The sequence below is a fragment of the Hemicordylus capensis genome, chromosome 5, assembly GCF_027244095.1.
Source record: "Hemicordylus capensis ecotype Gifberg chromosome 5, rHemCap1.1.pri, whole genome shotgun sequence".
NCBI lineage: Eukaryota > Metazoa > Chordata > Lepidosauria > Squamata > Cordylidae > Hemicordylus > Hemicordylus capensis.
The window spans coordinates 17358018-17384755 of NC_069661.1; the positions used below are offsets into that span (position 1 = coordinate 17358018).

General features: G+C 47.9%; 1 long non-coding RNA gene across 2 annotated transcripts in view; it reads right to left on the minus strand.

Annotated features, from left to right (window-relative positions):
• LOC128327227 (uncharacterized) overlaps positions 1–26738 on the minus strand; it is a 49190-nt gene that overhangs the window by 14675 nt on the left and 7777 nt on the right. For both annotated transcript variants that reach the window (XR_008308538.1, XR_008308537.1), the window contains exon 2: positions 25303–25357. This is a non-coding gene — a long non-coding RNA (uncharacterized LOC128327227). The remainder of the gene's footprint in view (positions 1–25302; positions 25358–26738) is intronic.

Here is a 26738-nt window from a genome sequence, read left to right on the forward strand (position 1 = left end):
AAAAAACCAACACATTTCACCTGGTGCTGAAAAGACATCAGAGGAGGTGGCAAGCAAATCACTCTGGGGAGAGCATTCCTCAAGTGGGGTGCCACCACCCAGCTCCCAAGCCATGATGCAGGGCTTTTAAGATAAGCACCTTGAGCTGCAGCCAGAAGAGGAGCAGGAGCCAGTGAATTTCTCTGAGGTAATTCACACAATCAAAAACTGTTTTCTACCCAGGTTTGGGAGCTCTGTGTGCCCCCAATTTTTGGCTGTGTGGAAGCAAGATAAGAATAAAACCTGGGTAGAAGTTATTGCGGCTATTCTCACATCGTGAGAACCACCGGGCTCGCAGGTGAGCCCGGTGGTTCAACGGTGGCTAGCCCACCACAGTAGCCCTCCTCTAAATGAGGTTAGCAGGGCGAGCACTCCACTAACCCCATTTTTCCAATCATAAGATGGTGTGGCGTGGCGGCAACTCGCAAGTAGACCCCCAACTGCGAGGCCGCAGCAAGCCTCCTGGCATTGGGGGGTACCCCAGAAAGCTGGAACTTCCGGGGGCCAGAAGGCCCCCAATCCCTTCCATCCCAACCAGCTCTGTGACGGAGCCGGTAATCATGTGGGTGGCCAGATTGGCCAAGTCAGGGAAGGCTTGATGCTTGTGTGTGGGGAGAGCGGGCTTGACTCCCTCTCCCTGCCAAACCCCATCTGGCTCTCCACACTGCTCGTGTGGAGAGCCTCATTGTGTGGAAGGAAGGTAGGAGGGAAAGCTACCCAGGTCTTCTTCTTACCTTACTTCCACACAATCACTTCTACCTAGGTTTTCCTCTTACCTTGCTTCCACACAACCGAAAGTTGGGGGCACACGCAGCTCCCAAACTTGGGTAGGACACAGTTTTTGATTGTATGAATGACCTCTCCATGATCACTCAGTCGCATGTTTACAGCCTCGTAGCTGTATTTTGAACGAACTGCAGTTTCTGAACAATCAACACAGTTTCTGAGCAGCCTCACATACAGCACATTATAGTAGTCTAATCCAGAGGTTACCAGAGCATGCATCAGAGTGGCCAGACTATGTTGCCCAGAAGGGGTCGCAGCTGACACATCATCCTAAACTTGTGAAAAGTGCTCCATGCTATGGAAGCCTCATGAGCCTCTGTTGGCAGAGCTGGATCTCAGAGCAGCCCCAGATTGTGAGCCTGGTCCATCAGGGAGAGTGCAATTCCATCCTCAGGAGATTGAACACAGGGGCGTAACTATAATAGGGCATGGGGAGATAGATGGCTGTCTGGGGGCCCACTGGGCAAGCCACATGACTGACACCCCCAGACGCACACCTGCCCGGGCTTCCTTCCGTTGTATTCATCCTCCAAAACTGATGTGAGTGTTAAGACCTGGAGCTACCAGAACAGCATGTCTTTCTCTAGTACCATTAAATGACTTGCATCGTCCACAATTTACAAAACCTTAAAAAAACAATTTAGGATGATGTTCTATTGTGGCACATAGGAAGATTTCTTTACTTCATGAGCTGAGCTTCAGTGAGGGGGCACCATTTAAAAATCTTGTCTCTGGGCCCACTCCACACTTGCTATGCCCCTGATTGAACACCTCCTTTTGCACAGACCACCCACCCACCCATATGATCTAAACTGAGCTTCAGTTTATTAGCTCTCATCAAGACCATGCCTGATTCCAGATACTGGTTTAGCACATCCACTGCCTCACCTGAATCGCATGCAGAGAAGAAATAGCGTTGGGCATCATCAGAATACTGAGGGCACCTCTTTCCATATCCTCAGAATGCCTCGCTCAGCTGCTTCACATAGATGCTCAAGAGCACAGGAGACAGGATGGAACCTTGTGAAACCCAAAGCATAGATGCCACAGGAGTGAACCAGTCTGGCTATAGGCAGTTCATTAATGTGAGCCGCCTAGAGCCATTTGGGTTAATAAAACAAATAGGTCTCCCAGGGTTCTGAAATATAGCAGTCAGGCAGAATCACAGAGCTCAAAATCACCACCCTAAAGAACCCACTCAGAAGGATACCATTGTCAATAGTAAACGGCTTGGGCCCCGGCTATTTAAGAGAACATCTTCTCCACTATGAGCGCCCCCCCCCCCCCCCACACACACACACATTGCAATTGCCACAGGCTGGTCTGGTGGCTGGGATGGGACTTCTTCTCTGTAGCTGCCCCGAGGCATTGGGATGTGCTCCCTATCAAAATAAGAGCCTCTACCTCTCTGACAGCTTTTTAAAAGACTCTCAAGACACATTTATTCACCCAAACCTTTTAACCTGAATTGTGGTTTTAAACTCTTTTAATGTTTTAGTTTCTGTTTTAATTTGCCTAATGTTTGTTGTAAATTGCTCAGCGACTTGAGTCTGGAGTGCTCTACAAATATACTAAACAAACAAACAAACAAACAAACACTATCTAAACCTGCCAAGAGATCCAGGAGAACTAGAAGGATCCCACTTCCCCTGTCCTTTTCCTGTCCTAAGTCATCCAGTAGTGCATGTATCAAAATCAGATTCAAAACCAGAGTGATGTTCTTTCTTGAATGTTGTTTTCAGTTGTCTCCCATCAAGTTGTACCTGCATGCTCAACAACCAACAATCTCTTCTTAACATTAGATCGGGTGTGGGGGGGGGGGGGCAGCTGGTGTTTTTTGGAGAATATCTGAGGAGTTTGTTCACCTCCTCAAACTTCAACAGGGCCAATTCTCAGGTGAAGTCTTAATTCTGGAAAGTGAACGTATTTAATTGCCAAATGAAATCTTCCCCTTCATTTAGCAGAGGCACCCAGGAGGTTCTCATCCATAGGCAGGGTTTGAGTTTGCAGCAGGAAGGAGAGAGGCACACCAGACCAGCCTTTCCTGATTCTGATTGGGAGGATTCAAGAGTGTGGAAGCTGATAACTAAAGGGTTGCACAAAGAGATATCTTTGACAAAGGCCTCGGAGAAGACGATGTAACAGAAGCCTAAGAAGGACCTCTAAGAGGACAGAACATAGGTGAGTTTTCTTGAACTGCCCAGACTGAGAATAAGGGAATAAGAATAGATGAAATTCTGGTAAAATTGTTCAACAAATCAAGCTTATTTGTAATAAAACTGCTTTTTTTAGATGATGCTGAAAAATGTATGGATACTGGAGTTCAATTAATAATTGCCTTTTGTGCTATGTAAGTAGGAAAAATAATGTGATATATTATGAATTAATTAATTGGACTATTATTGACAATTAATGTATAGCTTTAGTGTAAGCAGTAAGGATATTCTGAAGCCATTCACACAATCAAAAACTGCTAATATTATAATGCCCTTATACAAAACTATGCTGCAACCAAACCTGGAGTACTGCGTACAGTTCTGGTCACCACGTCTAAAAAAGGACATTGTAGAACTGGAAAAGGTGGAGAAGAGAGCAACCAAGATGATCAGGGGCCTAGAGCACCTTTCTTGTGAGGTAAGGCTACAACACCTGGGGCTATTAAGTTTAGAAAAAAGACGACTGCAGGGAGACATGAGAGAGATCTATAAAATCATGCATGGAGTGAACAAAGTGGATAGAGATAAATTCTTCTCCCTCTCACATAACAATAGAACCAAGGGTCATCCCATGAAACTGAAGGTTGAGAAATTTAGGACCGACAAGAGGAAGTACTTTTTCACACAATGCATAATCAACTTGTGGAATTCTCCGCCACAAGATGTGGTGTTGGCTACTAGTTTGGATGGCTTGGAGGGGTTTGGATAACTTCATGGAGGAGAGGTCTACCAATGGCTACTAGTCAGAGGGCTATAGGCCACCTCCAGCCTCACAGGCAGCATGCCTCTGAGTACCAATTGCAGGGGAGTAACAGCAGGAGGGAGGGCATGCCCTCAACTCCAGCCTGTAGGCTTCCAGTGGCACCTCTTGGGCCACTGTGTGAAACAGGAAGCTGGACTAGATGGGCCTTGGGCCTGATTCAGTAGGGCTCTTCTTAAGTTCTTATGTTCTTACCTTGGTTTGGGAGTTGTGTGTGCTCCCAATTTCCGGTTATGTGGAAGCATGGTAGGGAAAAGCTAGGTATCTTTTCCTCCTACCTTGCTTCCACACAATCACTTCTAGCCAGGTTTTCTCTTATCTTGTTTCTATACAACCAAAAATTGGGAGCACACACAGCTCCCAAACCGGGGTAGAACACAAGTTTTGACTGTGTAAAGAGGCAAATGACGCAGGAACAGGACTGGGATTTATATCCCAGTATTAAGATGGTTGTTTAATTCTGTGGCTCAGTTCAGACGTTAGAAATTATCCAAACCATTAAAGATGATTCGAAACCATGAGCCCATCCTGACGACTGAGTGAGAGGCTAACAGGTGGGTGGCGAGGAAGGCTGCTTAAACTTACCTTCCCCGCAGATGACTGCTCCTCCATTGCTGGGTGCACTAAGTGACAGGTAGGTGCCCGACACTGCTACAGCAGCCAGCACTGCACATGATTAACAAAACGGGGCTAAGGGAGCGCTCACTCCCTTAGACTCATTTAGGAAGCCGGTTTCACAATGGGGTTAGGCAGTGCTGGCCCGCCAAGATCAGGCCTGATCCCAGCAGGTCTCATGCACAGCCTAACCTGGACAGGGCGTCCCTAGCGCCTGAAAACAGCCTCCATGATTTGCAGTTGAATTGCAAACCATGGTTTGGAGGAAAATTCAGGTTAGCACTAACCATAGTTGCCCTGATTCTGAGGTCAAGGCAAACTATGACTGGACAAACCAGGAAAAGGAAGAAAGAATCTATGCATGGGAAGGGCGAAAGGAGAGGACACACACTCATGAAATGTTCCCAATCCTCCCAATCATGGTTTGGTTGATAGTCGCAGTGTGACCAAAAAATAAGTCTTAAAAGAACGTTTCCCATGTCAGCTGGCTTCAACAGAGGCACCAGAATGAAGAGAAATTGTTGGCAAAGTAGGTTGTTTAAAAATGTGAACTAAGGAGGATAAGCAAATCTCTACTGGCTCAGGAGAAAAACTGGAGACTCGTGTGCTTTCCAAATGGCTGCAGGGAGGCATGGGGTGTAGAGCACTAAAACTGAATCCTTGCTCAGATGCTACTCTATGTGCCCAGCTGAAGGGCTGTCAATAAGATAGGCTGAGAAAAGGAATTCTGCATACAGAGAGAACCTAACCTTAGCTTAAAATGTGAGACATTTTGGAGCACTTCCAGATGGCTCAAAAGGACAGATTTAAACATGGGATGCCCATATGTGGAAGCTGAACAGAAGCATAAGAAAATGTCCTGCTGGACCCGCCCAAAGCCTATCTGGTCCAGCATCCTGTTTCACACGGTGGCCCACCAGATGCCTCTGAGAAACTCACGGGCAAGAGGGGAGGGCATGCCCTCTTTCCTGCTGTTTCTCCCCTGTCACTGGTATTGAGAGGCATTGTGCCTCTGAGGCTGGAGGTGGCCCATAGCCACCATACTAGTAGCCATTGAAAGACTTGTTCTCCATGAATTTGTCTAAGCCCCTTTTAAAGCCATCCAAGCTAGTGGCCATCACCACATCCTGTGGCAGAGAGTTCTGACAAGCACTCCGGCATGGCACTCACCACATGGTGGATGTAGTTTTTAAAGGGCACTTACCCAGTGAAGCAGTTTGCTAGGCAGAACTGCTGGCCATCATCACAATCTGAGTTTGCCTGTAAGCACATGGATGATGTGGTGGAGGCAGAGGCATTCAGCATCATGAAAGCGTATGGTTAGTAGTCACTGGCTGACATACAGAGCAAGGATGCACCAGTGCGGCAAGAGAGATTTTTGATGCCCTCCCCTTCCCAGGAATCCCTCTATGCCACCCACAAATATGACCCCAAGGGCTGCACATCCCTTGGGGACATATTTTCAAGTCCACAAAGGGCTTCCTGCGGGAAGGGAGAGCATAAAAAATTGCCACTTCCTCACTGCACCGGTGCAGTTAGTTGGGAAATTCTGTTAGGCTGCTCTCTCACTGCACCAATGCATCCGTGCTTGGTATGTCAGCCACAGACACTTGGCGATGCCCACAGTGCCTGCCAGCCAATTAGCAACCAATACCTGCACAGTACTGACCACAAACACTCCCTGCTTCCACTGCCACCTCCTGGCACTTATGGGTAATGGCAGCAGTCCCCCTCTATCTTCCTGTAATGGTAACCAACTAACTGCTTCGTTAGCTACTGCTCCTCTTGCCTCATACTTTTGTCCAAATATGGGTAGCTTCTCCATCTCTGCACCCGTGGAGCCCATTCTCACGACTGGAGGACGGGCTTGGACAGGCTGAGCAGAGGAAGCCGCGAAAAGCTTAACTCCCCCACAGACAAACCCAACCATGTTGCTGGGCAGCTGGACTGGCTGCCCAGACGATTGCTGGCATCTGCCAGTAGCAGGGGGGCTTGGGGGCCAAAAGGTCCGCAGAGCTTCCATAATGCACCATGTGAGTGCTCAGTGCATTATGGGGAACCTTCCGACGCCGGTCAGGAGGCTACTTGTGTGTAGGTGCCATGCAAAGCCGCATGGCACCGACACACGAGCATATAGCCCACTTTTTAGGCACCTTCACGCCCAAAACCCAGGCTAAGTGGTGGGCTGCCTGCTGCGAGGCTCCCAATGGTACACACATGCACGGAAACTCAGGTTGGTCTTCCTTAGTCTGGTTTCTGATGCACATGTGAATAACTTTGTCATATAGGAACCACCTTTCCGTGATCCCCTTGTATGGACTGAAACATTTACATCAGAGAATGAAAGTAAGTCTGAACCCAAATACTGGTTCGGTTGGCGGGGGGTGGATGGGTGTCCAGTGAACCACAACTGACCCAAACCTAAAACCTTTTTGCTGCCTTGAACCTCAACCACAAAACACCCTAAACAGAAAACATGGTAACCATTTCAAAACAAGTGGTTAAGTGATCAGGTACTCAGCTTTCAAATGTATGGTTTGTGTTTTATTTTCCTGGTTTTGTGTCTTGTATTTATTTTGTTTAAAAAGCTTTTTTATTATTATTCAAATGTAAGCAGATCAAAAAAAAATTTTCAGATTAAATAGTTATCATGGTTTTCATTTGATAGGGTAACAATGCAAACAAAGAGAGTTTGATAGCATGGAATGTTCTTAAATCAGATCAAAACTGGTTCAAAGTGTCTGAACTTTGCTATCAAACCACTTTTAAAAGTTACTAGCTGAACCAGAGAGTTAAAGCGTACTGATAAGCTTGAACAGAAACTGAATCCAAAGTTGTAAAGGTTGGACGTCATGGTTTTCATCAGACCTATCTGTGAAGATGAAAGAGCTGAATTAGCATTTCCAGCTCCACAATCCTTACCTGCAAGGTTCTTCAGCCCACATTAGTCGTCCTTGCCAGTCAACTTGGCTATAGGCTGCCTGGCTGCTCCTTGCAATAATCAGGAGAGTATCCTTGGGAGAAAAGGTCCTTGCATTTCTCTGGGACATTTCCTGAATTTTGCGTGTGTCCTAGGAAACTGTCCTCTGGACATGCCCACCACAAGGCAGAAACTAATCCTATATATTCAGCAAGGGAATTTTTTTTCCTGATAATGGATGCAACCTAACGGCTTTTAAAGGCTGGCCACTAATAATCTCCCCACCCCACCCCCACCCCTGCTCAGAAACAAGCCAAAGTACAAGACAGAAATGTACATATTTACGTTTTGTTTCAGAGGACTAATTCTTTCACCTGCACAGCTGTTCTGTAAAGCTTTGATTGCCGATACTGAAAGACTGCAATCATATCTAAGGTTTATTTTAACTTGCAGTTTCTGTTGCTAAGACACGTTCACTATCATCTGGAGAACAGTGACAATGGGGCATTTTTAAGGCTGCACTGAGTGTTATCTTCAGTGAAATCCTGAGTACACTGAGAACTGGCTGAGGAAGGTTTTGGTGGATAGGATGATGAAGGATAACCACATTCTTCATCACTTTGAGCCAATTCCCTCCTCTTCCCTCTCAGTCTCTCTCTTTCCATGTTAAAGTAATAAAGATCTAAAGTAGGACCCAGCTATGTAGGCAAAACTATCCAAACTGGAGAGACGGGAGAGGTGAGTAGCCAACCAAACCAAGGAGATAGAATTAAACTTCCAAGGATGTAGGAATCATTTATCCAAGGTATATCCAATGTTCTCTAAGCATAGCCTATAAATCAAGGCATTTGATGTTTGTTAAATAACACCAAGGTTAGGAGAGCACCACGTCTGTGCCTACAGGGCTGGAGAAGGGAACTTGGATTGAGATGGGCTTTAAATTACAGTGTGAATATATTAACACCATGATCATAAAAGTACTGATGACTGAGAAGCAATCTGCGTGTGCATTTCAAGTGCATGCAAGGAGGAAGAATGTGTGAAGTGACAGCCAACCTAGGCTGACATGATGCCATTTGCAAGTATTCCAATGAGAAATTAATTGTGTTTGGATTGGATAGTTGGCTCAGCCCTCTAACACCTTAGTAAGCCCCTTAGAGCAGTGACTGGCTGCACATGTGGAACCTCTGATACACACATGGAGATGCCCCACACCAAAGCGGGATTCCCATTGCCTTCAACAAGGAATCAAGTGCAACAACCAGTCACTCAGAGTTTACAAGCAGGACATGGGTATGATTGCTATCCTTTTTGTATTTGCCCCACACACAAATATTAGGAGAGGAGAGCTGGTCTTGTGGAAGCAAGCACAAATTGTCTCCTTTGCTAAGTAGGCTCTGCCTTGATTTGCATTTGGATGGGAGACTACATGTGAACAAGCACTGTAAGATATATGAGAATGGGGCCACAGCTTAGTGGAAGAGATTCTGCATCCTTGCATGCAGAAGATCCCAGGTTACCCCTGCTAACTGGGCAAAGAGGCACCTTTTTAACATGCTGATTCTCTATATTTAACAGGGGCAGAGCAACTGGCCCTATCCACCCCCAGGACAGTACCCCTCCAGTGACTGTTGATGGTGTCTGTCTTTATTATTTCTCTATGTAAACCACTTTGGCAACTTTAGTTGAAAAGCGGTAGATAAATTGTTGTTGTTATTCATTCCCTCCCTGGCATCATGCTGAAGGTCTCAGGTTCACTCCTTGCCATCTCCAGGTTGGGCTGGGAGAGACTCTTGCCTGCAACCTTGGAGAAGCCACTGCCAGTCTATGTAGACAACACTGAGCTAAACGAACCAAGTGTCTGACTCAGTTTAAGGCAGCTTCCTCTGTTCCTATACACTCCCTGTGATTCGAAGGCATTTCCAGATTGCCATTTTTGTGCACAATTAATGTGCAACAATTTGCTCACTGTTGCAGGGGATCCAGCCTCTTCCCCTTAAGAATGCATCTGGTTCGGAAATATAATGAGGCTCTTCTCACAATTAGTGAGAAGAGCCTCTGGGGGGGGGGTTGCAGGGAGAGCAGGCTGCTCTCCCTGCAGACAAGCAGCAGACTCCTCTGGGCGGCCGCAGCGGCCACCCACATGACTGCCGGCTCCGTCATGAAGCTGGTGGGGGCTGGGGAGTTTGGGGGCGGCGCAGCTCCCGGAAGCTCCAGCATGCCCTGTGTGAGCGTGCAGGGCATGCTGGGGAGACCCCCGAGCCGGGAGGCTGCTTTTGAGCCTCCTGGTCGGGGTTCTACTCGTGAGTTGCCAGCAGCTACTCACGAGTAAAAACACCAGGTTTGTGGAGTGCTCACTCTGCAAACCTGGTTTAAGGGCAGGGGTTCTTTGGCGGGTTACCCACTTAGGAACCACCGGGCTCGCAGCTGAGCCCGTTGGTTCACATGATGGGAGGAAATCAGGTTAGCCTCCGCTAGTCAGATTTCCTCCCATCGTGTGAACAGCCTCAATATCTTCTCAGTGCTAAAGCTGCAGTATTTTGTTGCTAGGAAAATCTAGTTATTCCCCAGCTATCATTTGTTTATTTTAAAAGCTTGTGACCTGCTTTATCTTATCGGAACAAATCAAAGCAACTAACCACCACCAAAAAACAGAAACAACCAGAGACAACAAAGCAAAAACAGCAGCACAAAAGCTATGACACGTAGCCAAAACAAACCAGCACAGCAGAAAAACCTGCTGATGATTAGAAACAGATATTAAAAGCCACATAGATCAGGTTAGCCCCAAAGCTTTCCAAACATGCCAGATCTTGGCCCAGCGTCTGAAAGAGTGCAGAGTGGGAGTTGGGCAAGCCTCCTAAGGAAGGCCATTCTGCAATGTTGGTTCCGTCACAGAGAAGGCCATTCCTCCCATGGCATTGGTGCCACCACTGAGATAGCCTCCTGCTGGGGAACTGCTACGAAATCTCACGCAGTAGCAGTACATGGAGCAGGGGTTACGATGGTCCAAGACCAGTAAGGGCTTTAAAGGTTAAGACCAACACCTTGCACTGAGTCCAGAAACAAATGGGTAACTCAACCGATGGAATAATACTAGAGTAATATGCTCCGAGTCCAGGCAACTACACCCAGGCAACAACCTACAATAGCTGAAGTTCCTATTAGCAGAGTTGGGTTCTGAAGAAATCACTCAGAATCATCGTTCATAACTATAAGGAACTTTACTTAAAATAAGAAAAACCTTAGCTGAGTTACATGTCTGTTTGGAGAGAGAAGTCTGTATCTCCATGCCTAACTGACACAAAAGCAGGTCTAGTCCGTGTAGACTCCTGGCAACCACAGAGCCCTGTGATTTTCTTTGGTAGACATTGCCATCTCCCGCGCAGTGTGAGACGATGCCTTCCAGCATCTTCCTATATCGCTGCTGCCCAATACAGGTGTTTCCCATAGTCTTGGAAACATACCAGCAGAGATTCGAACCAGCAACCTCTTGCTCCTTAGGTAAGTTAATTCCCCACCGCGCCATTAGAGGTGAGATTAATCCTTTACTTTCTAGCTGGGAATAATCCTGCCACAACTGCAAGTTCCAACAGTTCCTGGGCACTTTTCTAGAGCAGCCTTACAAAGCATCCATTACAGTGGTCAACTACAGCATGCACAACTGTGGTGAGGCCCGACTTTTTCAGAAAAGGACAGAGCTAGTGTGCCACTATGCCACCTAATGGCCCAGCAGGGAAGTAACTTTCCTATGGAGCAAGAGGTTGCTGGTTTGAATCCCCACTGGTATGTTTCCCAGACTATGGGAAACACCTATATCGGGCAGCAGCGATATAGGAAAATGCTGAAAGGCATCATCTCATACTATGTGGGAGGAGGCAATGGTGAGCGCCAGGAGTCGACACCAACTTCATGACACAACTTTACTTTACCTTTAATATGCCAGTAAAGCAGATAATAAGTGTTACTGAAGTGTCATTTTTGGAACTTTTCAGTAGAGGCAGTTTAGAAATCTAAATAAATAAATGGAGGGGGAGAGAGCGAGAGAGAGAGAGCGAGAGAGCTGGTCTTGTAGCAAGCATGAATTGTCCCCCTAGCTAGGCAGGGTCCGCCCTGGTTGCATTTGAATGGGAGACTACATGTGTGAGCACTGTAAGATATTCCCCTTAGGGGATGGGGCCGCTCTGGGAAGAGCACCTGTGTGCTTCCATGCAGAAGGTTCCAAGTATCTTCTGGTATCTCCAAGATAGGGTTGAGAGAGATTCCTGCCTGCAGTCTTGGAAAAGCTGCTGCCAGTCTGTGTAGAAAACACTGAGCTAGATGGACCAATGGTCTGACTCAGTATAAAGCAGCTTCCTTTGTTCCTATGAGACACAGATGTTCATCCTCTTCCCTTATGCTCAACAGCCGTCTTCAACAGATGAATAAATACTTTACTACACTATCTCATGCAGCAATCAACCAGTTAATCTCTAAGGTCCTCCAACAGCAAAAAAGGTGGTGTTAACACAGTTACTTTTAGATTTTGCCCCTCAACTGAAAGAGATAAGCCATTAAGAATTCCTACCATAACACCCACTCTTGTACCAAGGACATGACATTTGAATATCACTGATAAAAGCACTTGCTCTAGATTCACAAACAGATTATCTTAATCATTACAGTAACAGATTAACTTAGAAAATATGAAGAGGAGATGCACTCTAAAGGAATGTTTCCTCATTCTTCTTGGAAATCCTTCGCACGTGCATCTTAAATGCAATTCAGTCATAGTGTCCTCTACACTGTACTTCACTCATATCAGTTTAACTGTAACTGATTGCCAGAATTCCAGTGGAAGGTATTTATATATCAGATCCTCAGCTGGTTTGAATCCCCACTGGTATGTTTCCCAGACTCTGGGAAACACAGCAAAATAGATGCTGAAAGGCGTCATCTCATACTGCACGGGAGCTGGCAATGGTAAACCCCTCCTGTATCCTACCAAAGAAAACCACAGGGCTCTGTGGGCGCCAGGAGTCAAAATCGACTTGACGGCACACTTTACCTTTATGATATTAATAAGTTATCGCATTTCTGTCCAGGTGATTTTATTTTATTGGCAATAACAGCCAAAGGGGCCACGTTGCTAATCTAGACTATGGGGGAAGGAATTTACTCATGTTCTTGACTAATATCTGCTCCTGAAGCAGCTATTTCCCAGGACAAAGTGGAGTTGCAATTTTCAGCAGGACCATGGCACAAGGAGAAAGGGTTAAAAAAAAAACCCCACCCATCCTCCCACCGCAATGTGGTCCCAATCCCCCTCTACTGCTATTTTTTAAAATGAACAACAAAATGGCAAAGACATATCCAGCATCATGTCTAGTTTTTACTGTGATTAACCATACGAAACCATTTTTATTTTTAGAAATAATTACAAATTATGTTTAGAAATTAAAAACAAATAGCATGGGGGGGAGGGACTTAAGAGGCGATTCACATGAGCAGCAGAAACCAGGCTAAGGGAGCCCAGCCTGGTTTCTGCTGCTCGTGTGCAGCAATGGGAGCCATGTGCCTTCTGGCGGCAAGTCTGCCTAAATGCCCTCCTCCTTAAATGAGGTTAACAGAGCAAGCACTCCATTAACCCCCGTTTTTTTAATCAAATGTCTGCTGCAGCTGATTGCAGCCGTGGCAAACACACTGGGGGAGGGGGGGGGGAGGGAACACAGGAACATAGGAAGCTGCTATATACTGAGTCAGAACTTTGGTCTATCTAGCTCAGTATTGTCTTCACAGACTGGCAGCGGCTTCTCCAAGGTTGCAGGCAGGAATCTTCCTCAGCCCTATCTTGGAGATGCCAGAGAGGGAACTTGGAACCTCCTGCTCTTCCCAGAGTGGCTTCATCCCCTGAGGGGAATATCTCCCAGTGCTCTCACTTCTAGTCTCCCATTCATATGCAACCAGGGTGGACCCTGCTTAGCTTAAGGGGGCAAGTCACTTGCTACCACAAGACCAGCTCTCTGGGCTGAGAGGGGAGACCCCAGGAATGCACCGCGCCCTCATGCAGTACATTCCTGGGGCACTGAGAGGGGCGGGGTGCTGCACAGCGGCACTTCCCTTTGCCCGACCCCCGGAGGAGCTGCCAGACGAACCGTGGCCGGGTGACAATCCACCCGCCCAGCCATGGGCTAGTGATTGTCTGCGGAAGAGCAGGTCAAACCCGCTCTCCCCACAACCCCCCATATGGCTCTTCACACTAATCGTGTGAAGAGCCTCTATGTATGGGAATGTTCCCCTCCCCACATCACTGAAAACAAATCCTTTGGGTGCAAATCTCACAAAAAATGGAGCCAGCTCTGAACTTAACATTTTCCTCAAATTGTAAAGTAAGCTTCCAACATTTCTATTCTGAATTCACCTCTCCACAGGGCATTGACTGGGGAATGGATGTGTTCCTACAGCACAAATGAACCCACACATCACATAGCTTCTACCCTTCAGGACATGCTGATCCTATGGCTCATCTGTTCTTCAGATGGGGGGGGAGGGATCACAGCACCATTGCAAGGCATCGGTCAGGAATGATACTGGGGCAGATTCCCCCACAGTCTTGCATTCCCTGGGACGTCTTCCTCGGCTTATAGTTTAGAGTAAAGTCATGTGAACATGCCCCACACATCCGTGCATTGCTTGCGCAAGCTCTCAGGATGTGGAACTTCACCACCCCCACCCCACACCCACCAGAGGCCAAGGCTGAACAACTTGGGCCCCTCAGCTGTTGCGGGACTACAGCTTCCATTATCCTTGACCGCTGGCCACTGTGAATGGGGAAGATAGCAGTTATAGCCCAACAGCAGCCCAAAGTTGTGCAGCCCTGCATTAAGGACATCCTGCTTTGTACGATATTAGTACAAAGTGTTCGGTCTTAGTCTTCAGTTCACACCCAAGCGTAACAAGCCCCTTTGGTATGAAGAAAACAACCTATCTATAGAGCCAGGGTGTTATTTATCAAGCTTTCCGGGCCCCCCTCTGTGGCCACAGGGAGCTTTTTGTTGTTTATAACTTGGAATGTTTATAGCCTTCCTTTGGCACAGCTAGTGAAATAATAAAAACATTAAAAAGATGGCAGAATTTATCATGAGCCCATGCCAGACATGAACGGCCTGTTGCTGGGCGCTCCAATCATGTTTATATCCTCATCACAGCCTCGAAAGTACACAGTGCAGAGGATAGTCCTTAATAAGGACTATCGAGGCTGTGATGAGGATATAAACATGATTGGAGCTCTCAGCAACAGGCTGTGCATGTCTGGCAGGGGTCGATGATAGATTCTGCCATCTTTCGTGCCAACATGAAAATTCTGCCAACATTCCAAGGACTCCTTAATAGTGCAGGCCATGGCAGCATAATAACTCTTTATATGCAGTGTGTGCAGAACAGAGCGCAAAGCTGTTATGTTTCACACTATTAACTCAGCTTCCTCTGACAAAAGATCCAACACCGAAAGGCTACCTTTACAGCGGCACTCCCAACCCAGCCCTCTGCCACAAAACCAATGTTCCCAAGCCATTGCCTTCTCTTAAAACTAAACTATGAAGTTGTAGTCATCCAGTTTGCTGCGCCCTGAATAGGGAGAGCAGAAAAATACATGTTAATAAAGAAACTAATCCCAGTGGGATAGCTATATTAACCTGATATGGCAAAAGTAATAAGCTGAAAAAAGACTTCTAACCTATATCTGAAACTCTGAAGAGCTGCTGCCAGTCAGTGTAGACATTATTGACCTAGATGGACCAGTGGTTTGACTCAGCATAAGGCAGCTTCCAATGCAACATATGTTTAAAGAATGGACATTGTAGAACTGGAAAAGATGCAGAAGAGGGCAACCAAGATGATCAGGGGCCTAGAGCACCTTCCTTATGAGGCTAGGCTACAACACCTGGGGCTATTTAGTTTAGAAAAAAGACGACTGCGGGGAGACATGATAGAGGTCTACAAAATCATGCATGGTGTGGAGAAAGTGGATAGAGAGAAATTCTTCTCCCTCTCACACATAACACTAGAACCAGGGGTCGTCCCATGAAAGCGATTGCCAGGAAATTTAGGACCAGCAAACAGAAGTATTTTTTCACAAGTTGATTTTTGCATAATCAACTTGTGGAATTCTCTGCCACGAGATGTGGTGACAGCCAACAACCTGGACGGCTTTAAGAAGGGTTTGGATAACTTCATGGAAGAGAGGTCTATCAATGGCTACTAGTCAGAGGGCTACTAGTCGGAGGGCTACAGGCCACCTCCAGCCTCAAAGGCAGGATGCCTCTGAGTACCAGTTGCAGGGGAGTAACAGCAGGAGAGAGGGCATGCCCTCAACTCCTGCCTGTGGCTTCCAGAGGCATCTAGTGGGCCACTGTGTGAAACAGGATGCTGGACTAGATGGGCATTCTTGGGCCTGATCCAGCAGGGCTGTTCTTATGTTCTTATATGCAAAAGAGGTCTTATTAGGAGCTGCTGTTTAGCAAACAACAACTTGCCTCCATTAAGCTGGAACTTGCTCAGTCCAAGCACTTTCCTCAGTGTTCCTCAGCAGGAGCTGCTGCGTGGAAAGCAGAATTGCACCAAAAGATAACTGAAGAAGACCAATAATCAGAGTTTGCCCTAGGACAGAAGTAAATAGGATAGGATCGTGCCCTGGGTGAGGAGTACCTTCAGCACCTCCCCCAATAATTAGACTATCAGTATTGTCCAGTTATGGCTTGTTCAGAATTAGGAACATAGGAAGCCGCCATATACTGAGTCAGACCATCGGTCTATCTGGCTCAGTATTGTCTACACAGACTGGCAGCAGGTTCTCCAAGGTTGCAGGCAGGAATCTTTCTCAGCCCTATCTTGGAGATGCTGCCAGGGAGGGAACTTGGAGCCTTCTGCTCTTCCCAGAGTGGCCCCATCCCCTAAGGGGAATATTTTACACACTCACATGTGGTTTCCCATTCAAATGCAAACCTGTGCAGACCCTCAGTAGCAGAGCCAGGCCAGCAGGGGGCCCGTGTCCAGGCGCTGCCGTGGCCCTGCTTGCCCCCACCCCCTACGTCTGACGTCAGACGTGGGGCGGGGCGTGGTTTGGCTCCTGAACGGGGCTGCACGGCCCCATTTGGGACTTCTATCCAGGCCAGCACTGCGTTCGCAGCGTGGCCAGGAGCAGCTCTTCTTCCTTTAAGGGAGAGCCTCTCCTGGCCATCTAACTCCCGAACATGGCCCCACGGTGCTGCTCAGGAGCTAAACCAGCCCCCCTGTATCTGACGTCAGACGCAGGGTGGGGGTGTCAGGGCTGCGAGGCGTGGTCCCTGAGGGGCAGCGGCCCATGTTCTTTGAACCTGGTCGCCCAATAGTGGCTACGCCCCTGCAGACCCTGCTTAGCCAAGGGGACAATTCATGCTTGCGACCACAAGACCAGCTCTCCTGCCAAGAATTCCTCCCTAGAATTCCAAAACCTAGTCCTGTCACAGGGCCGGCTTTTCCCAGGGTTTACCGGCACTGCCCATGAAAAAGGCCCCAAACCACCTCTCAGTAACTTGCTGCTTTGCTACCAGTGCTCTCCCGCTCCAGTTCTGAGATCCCACTGAAGTCTCACAGGTAGAGGGCAACCCACTGACCCACCAAGCTCAGCTTGGCACCCCCTTCAGGTAGGTGCCCTGGGTGACTACCCGGCTCGCCCACCCTTAAAGCTAGCCCTGCCAAAGACGAGGGCAGGTTCTGCCTGAATAATCCTGGCACTCAGTGGAAACTGCGCGATTTCTGTTTCTAATACTAAACATAACACGTGGTTGATTTCACTGAGATTTCCGTAAGCCCCTTGAGGTTACTGTTGCCACTGGCTCACCTGGTGGCTACTCAGGATTGGGCCTTCTCTGTGACTGCCCCAAGGCTCTGGAATCCACTCCCTGTCCAAATCAGAGCTTCTCCATTGCTGGCTGCTTTTTTAAAAAACCCTTAAGACACACCTGTTTTCTCAGGCTTTTAGTTAATTAATTTTAAACTGTTTTATTTTATCGAATTGTTTTAATCATTTTATCCTGTTACACACTTGTATTTTAAATTATATACACCACCTAGGGATACACATAACAGGCGGTATATAAATATGATGAATGCATGTATGCATGCATGAATGAAGCAGGATAGAAGTTAAAAAAATTAAAGAAATAAAATACGACCACAGCTTCTGCAAGCACACTTTTTTTTTTTTTTAAAGGCCAAGTTTTGGCTGCATGTCAATAGGCTGGCAATTATTGTTCCAGGTGGGTGTCCTGAAGGAGGGCATTACCCAATGGAGGTGTGGCACCGATCCTGCATGCCCACACACCAAGCCTCAGGCAGCAGCAGGACACAGAAGAGGGCGTCCGATATTGAGCTAAATGTGCAGGCCATACTTAGGAGAGGAGGTGATTCCAGTCCATTCAGGGCTTTGGGAACCAACTCTTTGAAATGGCCTCAGAAATGAATCAGCAACCAGCACAGATGGAACAATATTGGGAGTAATATGCTCCATCTGTCTGGCTCAGTCAAATTGGCAGCTGCATTATGGGCCAAGTGAAGTTCTCCAAGGTTCTTCAAAGGCTGCCCTGAACAGCAGCAGAGAGAGTAATGCAGTACCATACTGCACACAACTAACACAGAATCTAATCATACTAACAAAAGATCCAGTCAAGATCCAATCAGTGTGGGTGTGTGACCTCCACTACTTACTTACTTTCTCTTTCCTTCCTTCCTTCCTTTGGAAACTTTTGGTGAAAAGTGGTATATAAATATTTGTTGTTGTTTGTTGTAGCGGCCACAGGTGATAAACAGGCATAGCAAGACCTATAGTGTAAACACACACCTAAAGAAAGAGAATTGCTTTCTGTAGCAAGCTGGTTGCACACAGGATTGGTTGGGACCAGGCTCCAGCATGTTGATTTTACTGCGATTCCAAAAATTCAGCAGCTGCACACTAGAATCTCCCTTTCTAATTCTTTTGTTGATATATGGTTCCTTTAAGTCAGGGCTGCACAGTTTTGGCCCTCCTGCAGATGCTGGACTACAGCCCCCATCATCTCTGACTGTGGTCACTGTGGCTGGGGATGATGTGAGTTGTAGTCCAACATATGCAGAAGGGCCAAAGCTGTGCATGCAACCCTGCTTTAAGGTCTGCAGCACAATGTCCTAGGGGACTGAAACAGTCAGCTACTAGTTTCTGAGTGTTACCATTTTGAGGTTTTCACATTTGCTGCACCCTTTTTATACACACACACACAGAGGTCCCAGTGCAGCCTAAGTTAGTCATGATTAAGTCCTGCTTGAAACTAATGGAGCAAGTTAGTTACGACTAGCATATGAGATCATTCACACCATCAAAAACTGTGCTGTAGCCAGGTTTGGGACTGGGAGCTGTGTCTCCTCCCAATTTTTGATTGTGTGGAAGCAAGGTAGGAGGAAAACCGGGGTAGAAGTGATTGGGTGGAAGCAAGGTAGAAGGAAAACCTGGGTAGCTTTTCCTCCTTCCTCGCTTCCACACAATCACTTCTACCCAGGTTTCCATCTTACCTTGCTTCCACACAACCAAAAATTGGGAGTACACATAGCTCCCAAATCTAGGTAGAATACAGTAAGGCTGTTCTCACAAGCAGCCTCGACCGGGCTAGGCGGCTTGAGTGGAGTGCCGGGATCTGCCCAGCCAAACCTTACTTTTAAGCCCGGCTCTTAGTTGAGGTTAGAGGGAGCAAGCACTCCCTTAATCTGTATGCAGCCCGAGGAGACTCAGAGACAGGCGCCGAGAGTGCTTGTCTGATGGGGAATTACCCATTGCACTAGACCAGGGGTCATCCCATGAAATTGATTGCCAGGAAATCTAGGGCCAACAAATGGAAGTACTTTTTCACACAACGCATAATCAACTTGCAGAATTCTCTCCCACAAGATGTGGTGACAGCCAACAACCTGGATGGCTTTAAGAGGGGTTTGGATAAATTCATGGAGGAGAGGTCTATCATCGGCTACTAGTTGGAGGGCTATAGGCCACCTCCAGCCTCAAAGGCAGGATGCCTCTGAGTACCAGTTGCAGGGGAGTCACAGCAGGAGAGAGGGCATGCCCTCAACTCCTGCCTGTAGGCTTCCAGCGGCATCTGGTGGGCCATTGTGCAAAACAGGATGATGGACTAGATGGGCATTCTTGGGCCTGATCTAGCAGGGCTGTTCTTATGTTCACCAAGCTCAACATGCGGTGCATTATGGGATTCCTGGTGGCCAGGATGCATCATCCCGGCCTCTGGAGATACATGCTGCAGGCGCAGCATGGATCATCTGGAAGCGCAGCCCAAACTCCCAGCAATGTCTTCGCTATTGTCAGGGGGGAAGGTACATTTGGAACAGCCTTCCTCACACCCGCATGCCCACCCGCACATGCAGTCACATGAATACCCACAGTTTTTGATTGTGTGAATGACCTCTATGTCTTGTTGTATTCAATGGGATTTAGTCATGATCAATTTCCGTGGCGTTTGGACCAACGTCTCAGGAATGCTGTGATTCTCAAGAGTCACATTGATGCCCTGGATAGTGTTGCCTGTTGGGTAATGCACCCAAATGCTGAAAATCCAGATGAACGTGAATTGCAATACCCCAGCATTAGCTTAGCTCATTCACCTTGGCAACGTTTTGCTTTTTATTCTTTGTTGTTGGTGATGCTCAAACCAAATATCTGGTATTGGAAAGCAGCTTTTAAAAACGATTATGTTGTATCCCAGCTGCAAAACCCTCCATGAAACTCTAAAGTTCAATACAGAGAAAAGAAAGCAAACTTGAAATGAATTAAACACGTGTTGTCTCTCTCTCGGCAGCCAGGGACAGACCTTATAGGCCAGGCAAATGTTCTCCTCATAAAGAAAACAGAAACACAGGTGCAGAATGGGCTCAAACCAGGCACATCTGAGATTAGTACATACACTTTTACAAGAAGGAAAACACTGTTCTCGTTCTTGGGACATCATCAGCTTGGGACTTCTTTCAGCCAAGCTCAGCCACGTGCCAAAGTATGCCAGAGTCTGTAGCACAGGCCTCCTGATGTCACAGAAACATGCAATATCTTTATCCTAAAGGTTGTGTTGAGCAGTATCAGCTCCAGGGAAACAGCCTGGGGGCTCCTGGAGGCTTCACAGACAGGACTTCTACCCCGAATCTCTTTCAGAAGAGAGTGTGTATGATCACACACCAGCCAAGCTTACACCGATGTCCCTTCAAGATCCCTGGACCCACTCCACACACAGATCAGGCTTTGTCTGGCAAATTCTAGTTTATCTCAGTGTATCTTTGGGATTATAAAATGCTGGTTTTAAGCTGTTTCTTCTGAGCAAATAGGGAGAGATACTGATGTAGAATCATTAGCAGGATAAGAAGGATATTCTCTTTAGAAATGCAGATGTAGCTCTTTAGTAATCAATCTCTCTCCACCCCCACCGGCTAGAAGGAAAACACGGAGGCATGCCATGGGAACTGGACCAAAACAAAACCCGAGAGCAGAGGGGAGGGGCTGCTTCCCTCAATGCCGCGAGTGTAATTCAAAGTGGCTTCACTTGACATCGACCCCACAGCATGGAGCCCTGTGTGAATAACTCCCTGGAGGTGCCATCTGGGCTAAACTAACTAGGGACTGTCTCTAGCTTTTGCAGGTTCTAGGCAAGGAGAGTTTGCTGACTCCCCACGCCATGAAACCATGTTGTATGTCCTTTTCCCATTCCATGTACAAATGGAACACTGAACTCTCCATGGACCCTACTGACTACAGTTGTAGACAGAAATAAGTAGCATACTGCAGGTTGCCACTATCAAAGAAAAACAATACAAGGTTCAAAACTTTTTGGCTGCCACATGTAAGAATAGATAGATAGATCCAGCATGGTATAGTCGTTAGAGTGTTGGACTAGGACTGGGCAGACCCAAGTTCAAATCCCCTTCAGCCATGAAACACACTGGGTGTTCCTGGGCCAGTCACTTATCTCTCCGCCTAACCTACCTCACAGGGTTGTTGTGAGGATAAACACAGGCATGTACACTGCTCTGGGCTTCTTGGAGGAAGAACGGGTTAAAAATGTATAAAATAAAATAAAAATAAAATAGAGAGATAGAAATACAGACATATCTTAGAAACAGCCAGAAAACAGACACATCAAAACCCAAACAACAAGAAGATATTAACCACCACCCCAGTTGGAATGGAATATTTATTTCAGTCACTGACCAGACAAAAATACAATACAATGAGGCGATTATCATGATCGCCCAAAGGTGGGCTAAGGGAGCCTAACCCGCTTTGGGGCGATCGTGTGCTGCAACGGGAGCCTCGCAGATCCTGGCAGCTAGCTGCCTTAAATACCCCTCCCCTTAGCCGAGGTTAACGGAGCAAGCGCTCCATTAACCTCATCTTTTTGCTCATGTGTTGCCGCGGCACATGGTGACACACAAGTAGACCCCCGACCAGGAGGCTGCAAGTAGCCTTCCAGGCTCAGGGGTCTTTCCAGACTGCCCTGTGCGGTTGCGCGGGGCATCTTGGAACTTCCAGGGGCCACACAGCCCCCGATCCCCGCAGCCCCCGCCAGCTCCGTCACAGAGCCAGCAGTCGTGTGGGCGGCTGATCCGATCATCTGTGGGGGGAGCGAGCTAAATCCGCTCTCCCCGCAAACCCCCTTACAGCGCTTCTCACTGATCGTGAGAATCACCTCAACAGAGAAGTAGTAACATCCAGCAATCATGATTCTGCCAGTACTTTCTTACAAAACACCATTTACAATATAACAATCTACTGGCTGACCTGGCGCAGAGCATCTGCGCCCCTTGTTCTCCCTATCTCCCCCCCATCTTCATTTGATGCTCCCCCCTTCCGCCCCAGTTTGTGCTCCCCACCCCCATTCAGCCCCATTTCGTGCTCTCTCAGCACCGGGCTGCCACTTCTCCTCCATCGGCAGCTGGCTAGCCAGGCTGCCACTCCCCACCCCCACCCCCGGCGGCTGCTCGGCCGTTCTCCTGGCCAGCGGTTTCTTTCTGCCCGTCCCCATCGCTAATCAGCAGCTCACTCATGAACTCTGCCACGCATGGGATTAGCGACGGGTACATTTAGGAGATAGATAGATAGATAGATAGATAGATAGATAGATAGATAGATAGATAGAACAGTCAACACTCATGATTTCACCAACTGCTTCCTTACAGAGCTTGCAATGTGGCAAAATTTTGCCACCTTGGTGGAAACATTAATACCCGTCAGACAAAAGGAGAGGCACATAAAGGGCCAATGGCCTATCTGGGAATCTAGACAAAATAGGTGACAAAAGTGCTAGCCAAATATCCCTATAACATAAACAGTGAAGCAACATCTGATCAATTGTCTCAACTGCTCCTGACAGACACGGGCATAACCTTTGAGCAAAAGGAATACCAAGATAGTGACCCTCTAGGAGACCGGAGGGCAGTGCATTCAAGCGTGCCAAGGCAAATGCCCTTCTCGATTTGGCAAGAACAAGCTCATGTAAATATTTAGCTGGTCTACATTACCTAAGAAAGGTAAACGTCTGACTCGGGCCCTGTCTTCCTGAGTCACTGAGGCTCTTCTCACGATCAGTGAGAAGAGCCATGAGGGGGTTTGCAAGGAGAGCGGGCTTAGTCAGTCTGCTTCAGGCAGCCGCAGCAGCCACCCGCATGACTGCCGGCAATGTCACAGAGCTGGCAGGGGCTGGGGAGTTCAGGAGCCGCACGGTGAGACCCCCGAGCCAGGAGGCTGCTTTTCAGCCTCCCGGTCGGGGGTTTCCTCATGAGTTGCTGCGGCACGGAGCAACTCACGGTTTTAAAAAAAATGGGTTTACGGAGCGCTCACTCTGCAAACCTGGTTTAAGGGGAGGAGTAGTTTGGCGGGTTGACCGCCTGGAGGACACCAGGCTTGCCTGTGAGCCCAGTGGTTCTCACGGTCCACCAAAATTGGGCAAAGCTCCCCTAGCCCGATTTCGGTGGACCCTGTGAATAGCCTCACTATGTCCCAAATCCACTGACTAATTACCTCCTTGGCTTTTAAGATCCCTAAGCAGGCCAACATGGGGATACTTAGTCCATAACTTTCTAATCGCCTCTCCCTATTTCCATGCAGATGCAAAGTTGTCCTTCAGGACAAGAGATGTGAGGCCTGCTTGGCCAAGATTTGATTTCAAATAATCAGAGATCTTTGCAACCCAGACACCTGCTTCAATTGGTACTAACCCCATTTCTAGCCTTAACGCTGCACTGGGCATCCCTCTTGGCACCATCCCAGTTAGAAATGTGGCATCGAGACAATGCAAAGCGGTGTTAGCCACCCCCACCCCGATTTGCTGCTAGCATCAGGGGTGGAGCCAGCCCCACCTTTGCCTGCATGGACTTTACCCAGTCTGCGGCTGCCCAGAAGGTAAAGCAGCATACATTCAAGTCCTGTAGAGGTGGCCGCAGAAGAGGGCGATTCTAGCAAAGAGCAGAAGCTGCTTCGCTATCCAGCTTTGCCATCACGGAAGCGCCCGCCATCATGGAGAGGGTGCTTCCCTGTTCACACAAACCCTGCTCTAAGTGGGAGCAGCAGGGAGTCGCCATGACTGATAGTTCAGGGGCAGGACTTCCAACTCGTTTGTGCCACTTTATATGGTTACAGCAGTGTGTTCTAGTGGAGCTTTTGTCTCCTCCATTTTTGGGAGCAAAGTGCAGCAGAAATTTAGGACCAAAAAATAGTACTAATTAATCTATAGAATTATCTGCCATGCGATGTGGTGATGGCCACTAGCCTGGATGTCTTTATAAGGGACTTGGAAACATTCATGAAGGACAGGTCTATCAATGACTACTAGTCTGCTGGCTATAGGCCACCTCCAGCCTCAGAGGCATGATGCCTTTCAATACCAGTAAGAGGGGAGCAACAGCAGGAGAGAAGGTGTGCCCTCACCTCTTGCCTGTGGGCTCTTCAGAGCATCCAGTGGGCCACTGTGGGAAACAGGACACTAGTCTAGATAGGCCTTGGGCCTGATCCATCAGGGCTGCTCTTATATAGGGCCAGTTACTCTTCTCTTGCGAAATATAACAAGGATCACCACTATGAAAGTTGCCGTTTTGCCCAGTTAGCAGTGGCTGACTAATAACAGCTTCAGGGGGCAATTAAGATCAAGGTCATGGCATGGGGAGAAAGGGTTAATCCTCTCCCATGCTGCAATTCTGATCCAAATTCTACCCTACTGTAAATCCATTTTGAAAAATATGTTGTCACATCTAGTTAGGCCCTTGGTGGCTACCCCAAAGCTTTGAAATGTGTTTCTCCCGAAGGCCTCTAAATTCATAACCTCCACATCTTCAAGAAGTGCTATAAGAATACCGTGAGGGGGTCTCGCGGTCCATGAGTCCCGCTTTTGCTGAAACTGAGGGGAGAGTGGGCTAAGCCCGTTCTCCACGCAGACGATCTCTGCAAAAGCCATGGGCGGCCGTATTAGCTGCCCACACGATTGCTGGCTCCGTGACGGAGCCGGTGGGGGCTGGGGAACTCGGGGGACGCGCGGCCCCCAGAAGCCCCAGTATGCCCTAAGCAAGTGTGCAGGGCATACTGGGGAGACCCCTGGAACCGGGAGGTGGCTTTTTGCGTCCCGGTCGGGGGTCCATTCACAAGTAGCCCCGGCACGGAGCCGCGCCACGGCTACTCACAATCAGGGAGCCCGGTTTTGCAGAGTGCTTGCTCCACAAACCCAGGCTAAGGGCAGGGGTACTTAGGCGGGTTACCCATCTAGGAACCACCGGGCTCGCAGCCGAGCCTGGTGGTTCCCACAGTCAGGAAAAATCGGTCTAGGCTTTCCTAGCCCAATTTTCCCCAATCGTGAGAATAGCCCCCTTGTTTGGGCTGGCTTTTGGTGGCTAGGGTGAAGCAAAAATAGGGTTTATTTCATTTGTGAGTATTTTACCTGTTGTTTTTGTTGCTTTTCCTTCTTAGCTCTCAAAGTCAGGTGGATACAGTACCTAAATAAATACAAAACAGCAGCAAGTCAAGACAAGATTAAGGAAGAATTCATTAGTCAAATATCATGTGCAACATCGTACTCTGGGCTGGTAAACCTCCTTGCATCTGTTGGTGAGGTTTGGAAGCATACTACTATGCATATTTATATACTGCTTTTTAACCAACGTTTTCAAAGTGGCTTGAATAGAAAAATAAATACATAAATAAGATGTTTCCCTGTCTCCAAAGGGCTCACAATCTTAAGAACAAAAACGTAAGGTAGACACCAGCAACAGCCACTGGAGAGATGCTGGAGCAGGTCTCACAATTCGTGAGACCCGGTTTGGGGAAGTGAGTGGGAAGAGCGGGCTAAGCCCTGGCAGAGAGCGGACAGGGAGCCCTGGGCGGCCGGATCGGCCACCAACACAATGGCCGTGAGCACGCAGGGCATACTGGGGAGACACCCGAGCCGGGAGGCTGCTTTTAAGCCGGCCGGCCGGGGGCTACTCACAAGCAGATAGCCCGGGTTTGCGGAGCACTCGCTCCGCAAACCCAGGTTAAGGGGCGGGCTACAGGAGCGGGTTAGCCACTCCAGAACCACTGGGCTCGGCTGCGAGCCCGGTGGTTCTTACGATCACAAAAATCGGGCTAAACCAAGCCAGATATATGGGGTGCAAACGGATTTACTTTCATAGTGCAGCTCTGGCCTAGGATGGAGCAGTGCTTTATTTCCTTGTTGCCCTCAATCCATGGCGCAGTGGGGAAATGGCTTCATTATCAAGCCAGGGATTGCCGGTTCGAATCCCCACTGGTATGTTTCCCAGACGATGGGAAACACCTTTATCGGGCAGCAGTGATATAGGAAGATGCTGGAAGGCATCATCTCATACTGTGCGGGAGGAGGCAACGGTAAACCCCTCCTGTATTCTATCAAAGAAAACCACAGGGCTCTCTGGTCGCCAGGAGTTGAAACTGACTCAACCTTTACCTTTACCCTTTCACATCTTGTGGTTTGATTGCAATAATGGCATTCATAAGCAGCTAATCTTTCACTGTGTCTGCAGAACTGAAAAATTTTAAGAATTCCAACCCATCGTTCAGTTCAGGAAATGGCTACAGCAGCCCTGATTGATGGCTGTCCGGCCTTGGCTTGAAAACCCCCCACGAAAAAGAGCCGTGTCAGCTCTCACCAGAAGAATCAGCAACTCTCTCCAACACAAGCACGAACAACAAACTGCAATGAAGATGCTTTGAGTGGCCATCTTGAATACATGCAAATAAAGAAAATATTAGGTTTATACGCCAACAGCTCACTTTTGAGAGATGATACACAAAGAATGTATCTCCAGTGTAAAATCCTTTCAGAAGGCAAATATGAGTTGTGGGTATTATGCATTATTG